Below are 13,712 nucleotides of genomic sequence, written 5' to 3'. Positions count from 1 at the left end.
TGGTTTTTTAATTATCTAGCTAACTATGTTACAATAGAATAGGTTTTCTTGATAATGGCTCACTTAAATCAAGAGTAGCTGGAAGCCTCCCCCTTCCCAGTCCTTTCTAAGGAGCTCCCACTCCTTCAGGTCAGTCCACTAGAGCAAGCTAGGGGGTTATTGCCATGGGCTATGGCTTTTCCATTTCTGTTAATAAAATACGGAAGAAACAAAACAATTTACAATTCCAATAAAATTCAAACAAATCTTTGCCTGCTGAGCAGATTCAATTATTGAGCTGTTACTGAGGGCAGCCTGAGAAATGGGAGGTAGGCCCAGGTCCCAAGTCATCCTCCTTCAAGCATCCAATAAAGGTGGAGGAAGGGAAGAAGGGGAAGGCCACCAGAAAAGGCCTGAGAGAGGCAGCTTGAGACGAGGATGGAGAGATAGAGAGACAGCCACTTATGAGACATATGGGCATAGAGAGAGTTGGGGGAGACACAGGGAAGGGAGAACAGACAGATGAAGAGAGAGACAGGAAGGTTTGGATGCCATGGATGGATGGATGGATGGATAGATGGATGGATAGATGGATAGATGGATGGATGGATGGATGGATGGATGGATGGATGGATGAATGGTGGATGGATGGACAAATGGGGAAAAAGAGAAAGGCAGGCAGGGTGAGAGGGATGGAGATACCATGAGAGAGAGCTAAGAAAGTCCAGATGGATGAAGAAGGCATCCCTCATAGATGGATGAAGACAGAGAGAGGCTGAAGGAGAAAGCATTGGAGCCTGAGGACAAGATTGATGGGGAGAAATGAAGAATGAGAGATGGATAGAAAGAGAGGCAGATATTGCGAGGGAGATGGGGAGCTTGGGGAGGACAGAGATGGAGAGATAAGGCAAAGTTCTCTGGAGAGGAGAGGGAACAGAGACCCAGACCCAGAGATTCAGAGCCAAGGATGAGGAGGAAGCAAACTCTGAGAAAGGTAAAAAGCTGGAGGCCATCACCACTGAGGCTTGGCCCTGGCCGGCCTGAGGACTGGATCAGCTCTTAGTGAGCCTTAGCATGGGTCTCTTTTAAGTCACAGATTCAGAGCCTGAAGGGACCCGGGAGCCCATATGATCCCCGCCATCTGCCAGGGAAAGAAATAGACGCAGAGGAAGCTGAGGTCCTGACCAAAGTCACAGTGCGGGGTCTGACTAGCCAGACTCCGGCCACTTCCATCATTCTCCATCGCCTCCTCATGGGCCATGGGCCGAAGGGGCAGGGTTTCTCATAACTTTAGCCAGTTATAGGTTATCTGCAAATTTAGTGAAAAGTGACTTGGGAGAGAGGTCAGAATCATACTGATTAAGGCCCTGGCCCCGCAGGCCCCACCCATGGGTCTGCCCCATTACTTCTTGCCCTGGTCAGAGAGCATGGCCTCCAGAGAGAGGTTCTGGTGTGCCTGGCAGGATCCCTACATACATAAAGCATAGAACAGAGACTGTGAAATAGGGGATGTCAGAGCTGGGAGGGGCCTTAGAACAGGGGATGTCAGGGCTGGGAAGGAGCTTAGAACAGGGGATGTCAGAGCTGGGAGGGAGCTTAGAACAGGGGATGTCAGGGCTGGGAGGGGCCTTAGAACAGGGGATGTCAGGGCTGGGAGGGAGCTTAGAACAGGGAATGTTGGGGCTGGAAGAATCATCATCATCAAAGGTAGAATTTGAAAGGATGCCCCCTGCCTTCAATCCATACTTTCCCCACTGTGCGGTCCTATCCTGCCCATCCTTGGAAGGAGTCTCTGATTTTCTCAAGCCCACCCCCCTCGTTCACCATGCTGGGTCACTGAGATGTACCCCAGGCTCCCAGGGGTTCTCCATTTCCCTGACCCAGAACCTCCCAGCATCCCTTCCGTCAAACCTCAGCTTTTTGCACTCCAGTTGCATGTCTATCTGCCTGCTTCACTGTGGACAAGTGGTCTCTCCCCCAGGAAGGGTGGAAGCTCCTCCAAGGCAAGCTTGTTTCCTCCTGGCTTGGTGCCTCAGGTGCCTGGCTGTAGGCCTGGCTCACAGTCGGGGCTTAATAAGTGCTTGCTTTTGGATTCAGGCTTGGATGCAAACCTGTCACTGTGTCAGCGCCTCTTGGAGCCAGGCTGGTTCTCTGGAGCCCCTATGACAGACTCAAGGCCCAGGCGGGGAGAAGGATAAAATGGGCTGCTCTCCCAGGAGTCCTGTGGGGTCAGTCACTGGTCAGGGAGGTTCTTCCTTTGGTTTGGAAGACTTCTGCCCAGTCCCTGCTCATTCCTTCACAGGGTGGAGGGAGTGACTCACCTAAAATCTCACAGAGCTTAAGGAACAGAGACGGGATTGGACTTACAAGGCTGGGTATAGAGTATCCAAGATGGCCCTTGGGGCTAATTAGGGGGCTGCCTGGGGAGAAACTCTGGCTGCTCCCCAGAGGCCTCCTCCTATCTAGCCTCTTGGGGGTCAGGCCAGAGCCTTGGGCCGGACCCCCACCAGAAAGGGGTCAGGGTCCCGAGAGCAGGCCCAAGGTCTGTAGTGACGGCAGCCCAGGCTCCTGGGGCCCCGGCGGGCAGGCCATGGCGGCAGGAGCCAGCAGTAATTACCGGGAGAAAGCAGTCATTAATACAGCGCTGGGGAGCTGCTTGGCGGCTGCCAGGAGAGACGGGCTGGGAGGAAATTGGGAGGCCTGTAATTTTCCCCCCGGGGGTTCAAGCCTGTCATTCTGGCATGTGACAACACAGGGGATCGGCAGCTGGTGGGAGGGGGCTCTCTCTTCTCCCCACAGCTCCTCCCCCTCCTTCCACGGATCTCAGGGAGGGGGCTGCCTTCCCCCTCAGCTCCGGGGCAGGGGCATGGGTGCCCTGGGCCTTCTGCTCCCCCACACTCCAGGCCTGTCTCTGCATGAGGCCGTGGGTGCAGTGAAGAATGGGCAGAGTCCCTCAGGGCAGTCAGGAAGCCCCCCATGCCAGAGAGATAGGCAGCCCCCCCCCCAATCCTGCCCTCCTGCATCCCGCGGGCACCTGGGCCGGCGGCAGTGGCCGTCTCCCCCTCCCACAGAGCTCACCCTTTGGTGGCTTCATTAGGCATTCCTCCCATGTCACTAGCTAATTAGTGTCATGTTAATTGAGTATTCAGGATGCTGCCACCTCCAAGGGTAGGGATGTCAGGATGAAGGAGAATGCAGATGTGCATCTCGCCTCCCAGGCCCAGCCTCTGCATCCTGCCCTTCCTAGCAAGGACCCTGGCTTGGGATGTCTGGGGATCTGCCTTCGAACCCTGGGCCGAGAGGGTCAGGACATGATGGGGGAAGGTCTGGGGATCCTCCTCCTCCTGCTGAGAGAGTCAGGACATGATGGGGGAAGGTCTGGGGATCTGCCTTTGAACTCTGGGCCAAGAGGGTCAGGACATGATGGGGGAAGGTCTGGGGATCCTCCTCCTCCTCCTGCTGAGAGGATCAGGACATGATGGGTGGAAGCCTGGATTAGACTCAGGAGACCAGCATTCAAGCCATAGTTCCCCTGTGTGATGTTGGCCCAGCCCCCACCCATCTGGGGCCTCCCTTTCTGCCTCTGACCTCTGAGGTCCCTTCCAAAGCCAAATCCTAGATTTGTGGCGTTTGGACCGAGGCGCTTCCAAGTGGGCCAAGGTACTTCCAGGTGAACAATAACCACTTGCTTTCCCTAGTGTTTCCCCAGTTTCAACAATGATCTCTGGCGTCGCAGAGGGGCAGAGCCCCAGATCTCCTGGCCAGGGTCCTTCCTGTCACTGTTAAAACTCATGGGTGCTCACACATGCACACACACACATCTGCAAAGATCATTATTTCATTTTTAATTGGTTAAGAGAGCTGAGGATCAGAAAAATGAGTCGGAGGCACGATTTGAACCCAAGACTCTTTATCCACCAATCCTGTGCTTTCAGCCCTAGAGCCGGCTCTGGGTGCTCTGGAAGGTGCCCCTCCCTCTCCTGTCCAGCTTCTCATCAGTTGGCCCTTCTCTCCCTCCCCAGGCCCAGCCTCCGGATTACTTCTATTTACTCCTCTGAGGCTCTTTGTTTAGGCCTTGCAGATAGCTGCAGGCCCGAAGCCAACAGCTTCTTCAGCGCTTGGACAGAGTGGAGATTGTCTCCCTCTCCCCCACTGTTTGTGGGGCAGCCTGCTAGCCATGGTAGGGCAGAGGTCAGAAGCTTTCCCCACTGCCTCCTCTCCATATTGTGTGCCCTTCTGCCACCCCCACGCAGCCCAGATCAACCCCTCTGGTGCCAAGAGGGAGCTTCTGTCTCCTTGGAGAAGAGCAAGCTGAGGGGGGGGCCTTCTCCCCAGAGGCCACAGAGCAGGCAGACAGCTGGACAAGTGAGTCTCCTCAGAGCCTGGCATACAGCAGGTGCTTAATAAGTGCTGGCTGATTATCAATGGATTGGAAAAAGTAGCAGATTTTGATTTCGAAGACTCGGACTCAATTTTAGGTCCAGCAACCGACTGATCTTGGGGAAATCACTTGGGGGCTGACGAGAAGGTTGTACTAGATGATCCCTGAGACTCCTTCTCTGCACCCTGTAGGAGGTGTCATGGTACAAGCTGTCAGACTGAGAGGCTAAAGTTCCATTTTTATTTAGAAGTAGAGAATAGGACACTGGGCTTGGAGTTAGGAAAACCCAAATTCAGATCCTGCCTCAGACACTTCCAACCTGGGTAAGGCACTTAACCTATGTGTGCCTTGGTTTCCTAATCTGTTAATAATGGCACCTACCTCCTTGAATAAATTTGTGGATCATTAAAAAATTTTTTTGTTAAAGCTTTTTATTTACAAAACATGCATGGGTAATTTTTCAACATTAACCCTTGCAAAGCCTTTTCTGTTCCAAATTATCCCATCCCCCCATCCCATCCCCTAGATGGCAGGTCGTCCAATACATGTTGAATGTGTTAAAATACATGTTAAAATGTGTACATCAAAAGCAAACCTTAGAGCCTTGTAGAAATAGTAGTTATTTATTATCTTCAAGACCCTAAAAGACTAAAACAAAGAAAAGGGATCCAGGAACATCTCAGGATTAAAAGGGGCCCCAGAAGCATCCAGCCTACATTATGGGAGACCCAAAGAATTCCCTTCACAATTAACCAATCTTCCTGACATTTCTATCAAGTTGCAAGGTTAAAAGCACTTTACGGCATGACAATAGTCCCATTTTATAGATAGGGAAACTGAGGCTGAAAGAGCTTGCCTGGGGTCACAGTGCCAGTTAGTAGGTAGGGCAGGATTTGAACCCAAGCTCTCCTGATGTTCAGCCCAGCACTCTAAGTTATTCTGGGCCCCAAGCCCCAAGGTCATCTGGATAACTAGTGACTGGCCCAGCATTGGAAATCAGCCCTTGGGAGAGAGCCAGGAATATGGGGAGGGGACTTGCACTGCTCCTGCCAGCTACATTAAGTCCCGGTTTTAATTGGCTTAATATCCTCGTTAATAACAATGTCTATTTAAGACACCTGTAAAAAGCCCATAACACTCACTTAACGGCAGAAATGGCCGCTGACCTCGTCTCCATTCTGCCTTTGAAATTACCCTTACAAGCCTTAATGGAGCTGGGAGCAGGAGGAGGGAGCTGGAGTGGGAGGGTGCACACAGGCGCCCATGTGTGAGCTGTCCCGTGGGCAGCGGCTCTTGCCTTGACCACCATAAGCTGACCAGCTTTGTTTGGACAGCTCCGCGTCAGAGCGTGAGCTCTTGGAGGCCAGGGACTGCCTCCTTGTGCTCCTGGAGGCCAGGGACTGCCCCCTTGTACTCCTGGCCCCAACTGGGGCGCCCACTTGTGAGCTATCCTGTGGGCAACAGCTCCTGCCTGACCACCTTAAGCTGACCAGCTCTGTTCAGACGTTTCCTTCATGTCCCCATCAGAGTGTGCGCTTCTGGAGGCCAGGGACCGCCTCCTCATGCTCCTGGCCCCCACCGGGGCACCCGCTTGTGCACCCCCCACTTAGGAGTCTATGTGCATCCTTGGGGTTCAGGAAGGCTCTGGGGGCAAGCCTTCCACAGTGGCAGGATCCCACGTATCTGGTTTGTATGGAGTGAGACCCTCTAGCATCTCTCTGTTTACACCCTAATGAACCTCAGTGGTCTGTCTTTTGAGTTATGGATGATCATAGAGCTGGAACATCCTGTGTTTTTGTGTCTGTTTGTCCAAGTGGGCCTGGAGGTGGAGCCCCACCCACCGAGAACTCTTAGCTCTCTCTTTTTTTAGACTAAAGTGTAAGAGTGAACCTCTGCACAGTTCAGGTGGAGCCATTCAGCTCAACTTAGCAAGCATTTATTAGCACCTGCTGCATGCAGAACCCTCTGTTAAACACAAGGGGAATTACAAAGTTGAAATCATTCACGAACAAGCATCTATTATACCCTTACTGTGTGACAGTTCTTAGGCTAGGTGATGGAGACAAAAATAAAATAGTTCTTGCCCTCAAGGAGCTTACTCTTCAAAGAGAAAATCAATCTATCCACGTTAAGTAAAAATGAAACATATATTAGTTATTACAAGGTAATTTGCAAATTGGATTTCATTCAGTGGGGGCTACTAAGAGCTCTAGAGCCCGGCAGAAGCTGCTCTCTGCCGGGAGATTGTTGGGAGGATGGCCTCCTCCCTCAAGATCACCTTGAAAACCCCCCTCAACCTTAGGATTCTGTCCTCACCATTGGGGATGAAGCAGCCTCAGAATGTGTGTTCACTGTAAAGTCCAAATGGTGTCCCTCCCCCTAACCCTTCAGTCGGTCATTCAGTGAGTAAGCATTTATTAAGCACCAACTGACAGCACTGAGGACGGGCCCTGCACTCAAAGAACTTAATCTTTACAGAGAGTGACATAAAGTACACAGAATGTATCCAAATGAATCCGGGATTCCAAGAGGAGAAGGGAAAGCTGGAGCATTCTGGGTGTGAGGGAGAGAATGGAAACGAGGGGCTCTGAGTGTGTGGAATGGCCAGGAAGGCGACCCATGGAGGAGGAGGAGGGGAGTTAATGTTAGGCGGCTGTGAGCTGAGTTTGCAGCATGATGCCCATTCCCCCGGGGAAGCCCATCAGCAGGAGAGGGAAACTGAGGCAGGGGGTGCCTTCCCTCTAAGATCCCCCTGAGTGTCCTACCTCCAGCTATCTATATGGTGTCTCCCCATCAGACTGTGATCTCCTTGAGAGCACTTAACACCCACTTTTTTTTTCCCCCTGAGGCTGGGGTTAGGTGACTTGCCCAGGGTCACACAGCTAGGAAGTGTTAAGTGACTGAGACCAGATTTGAACTCGGGTCCTCCTGAATTCAGGGCTGGTGCTCTATTCACTGCGCCACCTAGCTGCCCCAGCACCCACTTCTTACTGACTGGAAAGACCCTGAACTCAGCGTGGAGTCGCCAGTCCCGATTTCTAATCTCCACTGTGCCGGCAAGTCGCAGCAGCTCTGTAAGACTCAGTTTCTTCACTTGTCAAGTGAGAGTTTTAGACACAAGACTGGCTCAGTAGAAAAATGATCGCATTTGGGCTTAGAACTGAGTTCAAATCCTACCTTAGGGAGAGTTCTTAACCTCAGTTTCTCCATCTGTAAAACAAAAGGAACCTCTTAGGAGGATCAGCTGAAAGAACAGGAAATATTTAGCCCAGAGGAGCTTTGACAAGGGGCAATGTCTTGTTCCAGAAGATAGGAGAGGGGACCATGGGGAGGAAATGGGAAAGAAGAGGTAAACTGGGGCTTGCTATCAAGGGGAAGACTTCCTACAGTCAGAGCTGTCCACCAGAGAGCCGGGCTGCCTCGGGAGGTAACGAGCTCCCCGTCCCAGGGAGTATTCAAGCAGAGGCTGGTGGCCAGCTGTTCTATGTTTTGGCAGAAGTTCCGTTGGCCGGGGTACCGACTAGAAGCCGCTTGCGTCCTTCCAGTGCCTCAGTTCTGTGATGTGTATTTTCAGTGTCTGTGGAATGGGCCCATTAGGGTGATGGGGGAGGGAGCTTGAGCTCACCTGCTTGGCCCGGGCCTGGAGCAGCTGGAGAAGCCGGCTTTTTCTGGGTGCTGGGGCAGGAGGAGGGGGGCTGGGATGGGGAGGAGGGAGGCTCATCCCACTCATGCAGAAACGTTTGCCCATCTTCATAAAGTATGTGTGAAATGCTTATCTGAGGTCTTTTTCCGTGCCATTACTTACTGGAATGGAGTGTGTGCAATTGCATTTGGCCCCCATAGCCAGGACTTCCCGCAGCGCAGGCCAGCTTGGGGGGGACGGGGCGGCCATCGGGGTTCAGTCAGGGCCCCCACCTTTCCCCAAGGTCACTGGGCCCATTAGAGAGGCCTGGGGGCCGGCGAATGGCTCCAGTACTGCAGCCACTGAGCGGGTCCCTCCTCTCCCCCCAGCACCCAACTCTAATGGAGTCATTCTCCTCGCCATCTGGGCCTGGCTCGGATGCTTCCCCAACACAGCGACAAGCTATTGACGAGCTGCTCTCCGGAACCTGGGGAGGCTGAGGGGCCTAGACGCTAGGATGGGCTGGGAAGGGAGGGCTGGCCAGGAAAGGACCCCCCAAACCAACTGGGAGCTGCTAGAGAGAAATGGCAAAGACGCCGATTTTTGCTTTTTTGGCAAAGAAAAGACAAAAGGGCAAGCCCCAGGGTTAGAGTTCTCCCAAAGTGACCCAGGCTGCCTCTGGGGGCCTGAGAACTGTCTGTACAAAAGATGAGGATGCTGAGGAAGGAACCCCAGAGGCCTGACCACCCGCTGTTACAAAGGGCAAACCGAGGCACGGAGTCACAAGGTGTAGATGTGGGGCTAGAAGGCATCCCCTAGGAGGTCTGGGCATTTCACTCAGAGGTGCCGCTGGGCATTCCTCCAGGACTCCGAGCTGCTTGGAAGGGGACAATGCTCAGCAGCAGATGGAGTTTCCTCCAGGGACTTCCTTGTGACAGAAACTTCCATTCAGTCCTTTCCAATGCCATAAGCATTTATTAAGCACCTACTATTTGTAGGCACCTTGTCAGGCTCTGACGCTACAGAGGCAAAAGTGAGATGGATCCTGTCCTTAGAAGGCCTCCATTCTGGGGGAGGGGTATCATCCGCCATGTTCCCAGAGGACACCAGGTCCCCAAAGAGCAGCCCCTGACCCCGGGCTCCCCTGCTTCTCACAAGAACCTCCAGCTCTCAGGCCTTAGAGATCCTGTCCAGCCGAACCTTTTCTGGGTCATGGACTCCCCATTCTCCTTTTAGCTCAGTCTACCGAAGTCTCTGGACCCCTTTAGAAATCATATTTGTTAAAAAAAAAAAAAAAAGAAAAAAGAAAGAAAAAGAAAAAAAATAAATAAATAAAAAATAAAAATCATATTTGTAAATATGTAAAAAAAAAAAAAAAAAAAGTACCAAGGATTACAGGAGACCAATTATATTGGAATACAATTATCAAAATAGATTCTTTTTAAACATGAAGTCGCCGACCCCTGATCCGAAGCCATCACACTTATTCTGTGGACCAAAAAAACCCCAAAAGGAGATTCTTTGGCATTAATGATGTGGCCGGGGTTACACAGCAGAGCCTGCACTGGCATCCGCCTTCAAAGCCCTCTGCCCCCTGACTGCCCACGAGCCCCTGGCCACACTCAGAAGTCTGGGAGGGGGGAGAGGCAGCCCGAAGCCCTGCCAGCCTCCAGGCCTAAGGGAAGAGCCAGGCCACGACCAAGCCCCGGGGACCCAAGGGGCCCCCCTTTTACGGATGACTCTGTGCCAGGCGTTCCCCCATTTTCCCCCCTTGAGGTTTTAAACACCTAATTTATTCCATCTATTAGATAGATTTTGTAGATTTAATCATTTTCACAGCTGGTGGCTCATTGGATGCTCAAGATAAACTCCAAATGAAACTATAATGGGAAGGACAAATGAGTTTTCACTCCAGAATGGCAGAAACTTGCTTGGGAGAGGGTTTGAGGGGCACGAAAATATATACAGATATAATTTTTTGTCTGCAGCTACTTTTGCTGACTACAGTAGGTTACTACAGTTAATTTCCCCAGTTTTGTTCATCTGTAAAATTGCATAAAAGTGACATTTTTGTGCTCATTATAGCTGCGGCTGATTTATAGCGGGTAAATGGAAAGCTTTCCTCCTTTTTCTGGGACTCTTGGAGTGGCGCTAAGCACCCATGAAATTGCTTGTATAATGTAGTTTAAATCCAATCTCAGAGAAAGATTCCCCCCTTGGCCCAAGTGACATTTCCATTCTCCACACTGACTTTATTTTAGGCCACTTAGGAAGAACTTTATCCAGGAACCAGGGGCAGGTCAGAGCAATGACCTCCTTTTCTGGCGGAGCTGAAGGCAGGCCGGGGACCTCGGGCCCAAGCGCCACATGGGCCTGAGCAAAACGGGCCCAAGAGCCATGGCTGCCTCCCTGGGGACTGAGGTTCGAAAGAGGAGGAGGAGGCCCCGAAGCCAGAATGGGAACCTTCCCGGAAGGGCTGTGGAGGAGTGGGGAAACCGAGGCACAGGACAAACTGGACTGTAAGGAGGGAGTCGAAACAAGCCCAGAAATGTAGTCCCGACCATCCACTTATAGGAATTCAATTCAGCCGGCATCTATTGAGTGTTTTGATCAGAGTATCTCTTCATACAAAATCAACACAAAATTAGGGTTTTTGTAGGAAAAGGAAAGGCACCCGGCCTGTATTTTGTGCATGGGAGTGAGGAAAGAGATCATTCTGGGAAGGGGAGAACGCTTTATGGGATGGAAAGCCCCAAAAGGTGCCCACTGGTCAGAGACATGCAGTCTTCCCGCTAAGCTCAGGGGAGACAAATAGGCTGCTGGGACCTCTCAGCTGCTGCCCCGAACCAAGGGCTCATGAACGGGACAGAGGTAGTCTGCTTTAGTCTTTGCACTCTCAATGGCGAGTAGTGTACGCAGTAAGTGCTTGATAAAGATTTGTTGGATTGCACCGAAATGGGAAATTAATACCCCTGCTTGCTTGGTGCCCCTTGGTGGCTGCCATCAAAACTCCTGGTGCCAGGTCCACCTGGGCTAGCTGAGGGAGAGACGGATGGTAAAAGAAAAGGGGCAGATCCGGGAGCCTAACTACCCCCTCTCTGCTACATTGGGGTGGAGATCTGTTCTAGAGGAGGGATGGAGGCTGAAGAAGGGCCAATAGGAATCCCCAAACAGAAGACACTGGACTCTGCCTGCTGGTAGGGTCTAGGGAGCCATCAGATATCCCCATTTGTGGAGTACCAACTGGATGCAGAAGCCAGACCAGGAGGTATTCCCACACCCCTGTGGGCAGGGACAGACATCATTTAGATGAGATGTACCACTGACCTCTCGGTATCATAAGCCAGTCTCAAACTCTGAAAAGCTGCCCTACTGAGTGGTGGAGGAACTTTCTCCATCTGAGAGCTCCCCTGTGCCAACCAGTTAAATCCAGGGTCCAGCTTCTGTCCCTATCTGCTTTTACAAAGAGCCATCGTGGGATAGTAAAAAGTGAATTAGACCTGGAGGGATTCAAGCAAACCCAGATTCCAATCCTTCCCGTGCTTTCTGTGTGACCTCAGACTAGTGGCTAAACCTCTCTGTGCTGTAAAGAAAAGTGTCAAATACAGAGGAGAGACTTTCCTTCATTTGGGAGTTCCCTAAACTCTTATTCCTTTTGTCAGACTGCTCGAACTTGCACATATACAGAGCGAATACACACAAAAGCACGCACATGTATATTCATGTAAATATATTTGCATGTTTGTATAATTATATATATATATATATATATATATATATATATATATATATATATATGGAAAGAGAGAGAGAAAGAGAGGGGGAAGGAGGGAGAGACAGAGAGAAAAAGAAAGAGAAAGAGGGAAGGAGGAAGGAGAGAAAGGAAGGAAAGAAAGAAAGAAAGAAAGAAGAAAGAAAGAAAGAAAGAAAGGAAGAAAAAGAAAGACAAGCAAAAAAGAGAAAGGAAGGAAGAAAGAAGGAAGGAAAGAAAGAAAAAGAATGGAAGGAAGGAAGGAAGAAGGAGGAAGGAAAGAGAAAGGAAAAGAAAGACAGAAACAAAGAGAAAGAAAAAAAGGAAGAAAGGAGGGAGGGAAGGAGAGAGGGAGGAAGGAAGGAAGGAGGGAAGAGAGAGAAAGAGGGAAATAGAAAGAGAGAGGAGAAGGAGACAGAAAGGGGAAGAGCAGTAGAGACAGTGTTAGATTCAGACGGCACCTAAATGCTTGCCACCAGCTGGGTGACCCTGGCAAGTTGCTTAAGTGGCCGAGCTTCGGGCGGCTGTCCCCCAGGGAGGGCTCTAGTCCTGCCAGGAGAATCACTGTCCTTGACACGGTGGGGGTCACTCCCAGCCTGAGAGGCGGGCAGTGCAGATGGCTTGATCCCACTTCCCAGGTGAGGGCCCCCAAGCCTCAGAGGCTCTTGGTTCTTTCTGGGGGGCACTGGTGGGGGGCTGGGGGCAGGAGAGGGCCAGGGAGGGGAGAGGGGAGTCCATGCGGGAAGGTCTCGGGGCGTCCCGCCTGTGTTGACGGCTGTTTGTTTTGGCTAACAGCTCGGACATTTAATGTGTCATGTAAATTACACTCTTCAACCCCATTACTGACAGTTCATAAATAAGGCATGGCCACCCGCTCATCCTGCTGTCAGCGGCAGAGACAGGGTGAGGGAAGAAGGCGGCCGGGTGGGCAGCAGGGTCCCAGAGCCCTTGGGAGAAGCCAAGTGGGGCGGGGGCTGCCACCCCCCTCAACCCCCCCTCCTCCCCCAGCTCCAAGTCTAGCCCTGGGAAGGAGGCACGTGACTCGCTGATTCCCAAGGAGGCTTCTCAGGGGACGAGCACTGGAGCCAGCCTCATTGGCCAGCCCCATGCTCTGCTCCTCCGAAGGAGGGGGAAGGGGGAGCCAGATCGAGTCACAGAGCTTATGAAACTAGGGTGAGGGAGTGGGCTCACAGGGACCAATGTCAGGCAGGTGAGGGGGCATTTACTGAACACTCTCTGTATACCACAGCTGTGTTATGGAAGATAACTGCTTCAAGAAGCTTCTGGTCTCGCTAAGGAGACAAGACTTGGCCAGAAAGTTCTTGAGGTTCCCCAGGGCAAACACAAACTCCTCTGTCCGGGAGGTAGAGATATTTTTATTTGTTTAGAGCTATATTACTGTTTTTTTTAATGAACCAAAATCCATTTTTTCTCTTTGCTTCCCCCTTCCCCTCCACTGTGAAAAAGAAAGAAAAAACCTAGCCCTGATAACAAATATTCTGCCTGGCTTTTAAAACCCTCCCGGCCTCTCCAGGCCGATTTCCCGTTCCTCCCCTTCATATCTTCTTAGGTTCCAGCAAAACCGGCTTCATTGTTCCCTGACCTCCACATCCTATCTCCAGGCCTTTACTTTGACTGTATCCCCTGCCTGAAGCACCTTCACCCCTAATCTCCGCCCTTTGGGCTCCCTGGTTCCCTTCAGCACCCAGCTCAGCTCCCCTCTCCCTGGTGGGTCCAATCCTGGGCCAGACCCCTCTGTCCTCAGACTCTGCTCCCCCAGCTGTGAGTGGAGGGATCTCAACCAGTCATGTGCTGCTCAGAGCTGGGAGTTGAACCCAGGCCCCAAGGCCCTTTCTCCTGGCTGCCCTTGCTTCCAATTAAGAGTAATGTGTATTCACCTTTGGCTGGCTTTGGGGAGAGAGGGAACAGATGATGAGTGAATGAAAGGCCTTTGTGCAGGGCTTCCCCTGTCCCAAGCT

At 51.7% G+C, this 13,712-nt stretch overlaps 1 protein-coding gene across 1 annotated transcript in view; it reads left to right on the top strand.

Annotated features, from left to right (window-relative positions):
• FAM222A (family with sequence similarity 222 member A) overlaps positions 1-13,712 on the top strand; it is a 69,113-nt gene that overhangs the window by 52,078 nt on the left and 3,323 nt on the right. The gene's annotated exons all lie outside the window — the stretch shown is intronic.

This window comes from Sminthopsis crassicaudata, chromosome 1 (assembly GCF_048593235.1).
Source record: "Sminthopsis crassicaudata isolate SCR6 chromosome 1, ASM4859323v1, whole genome shotgun sequence".
NCBI lineage: Eukaryota > Metazoa > Chordata > Mammalia > Dasyuromorphia > Dasyuridae > Sminthopsis > Sminthopsis crassicaudata.
The sequence above is the reverse complement of the archived record's forward strand: the minus strand, read 5'-3'. Positions and strand labels throughout refer to the sequence as shown.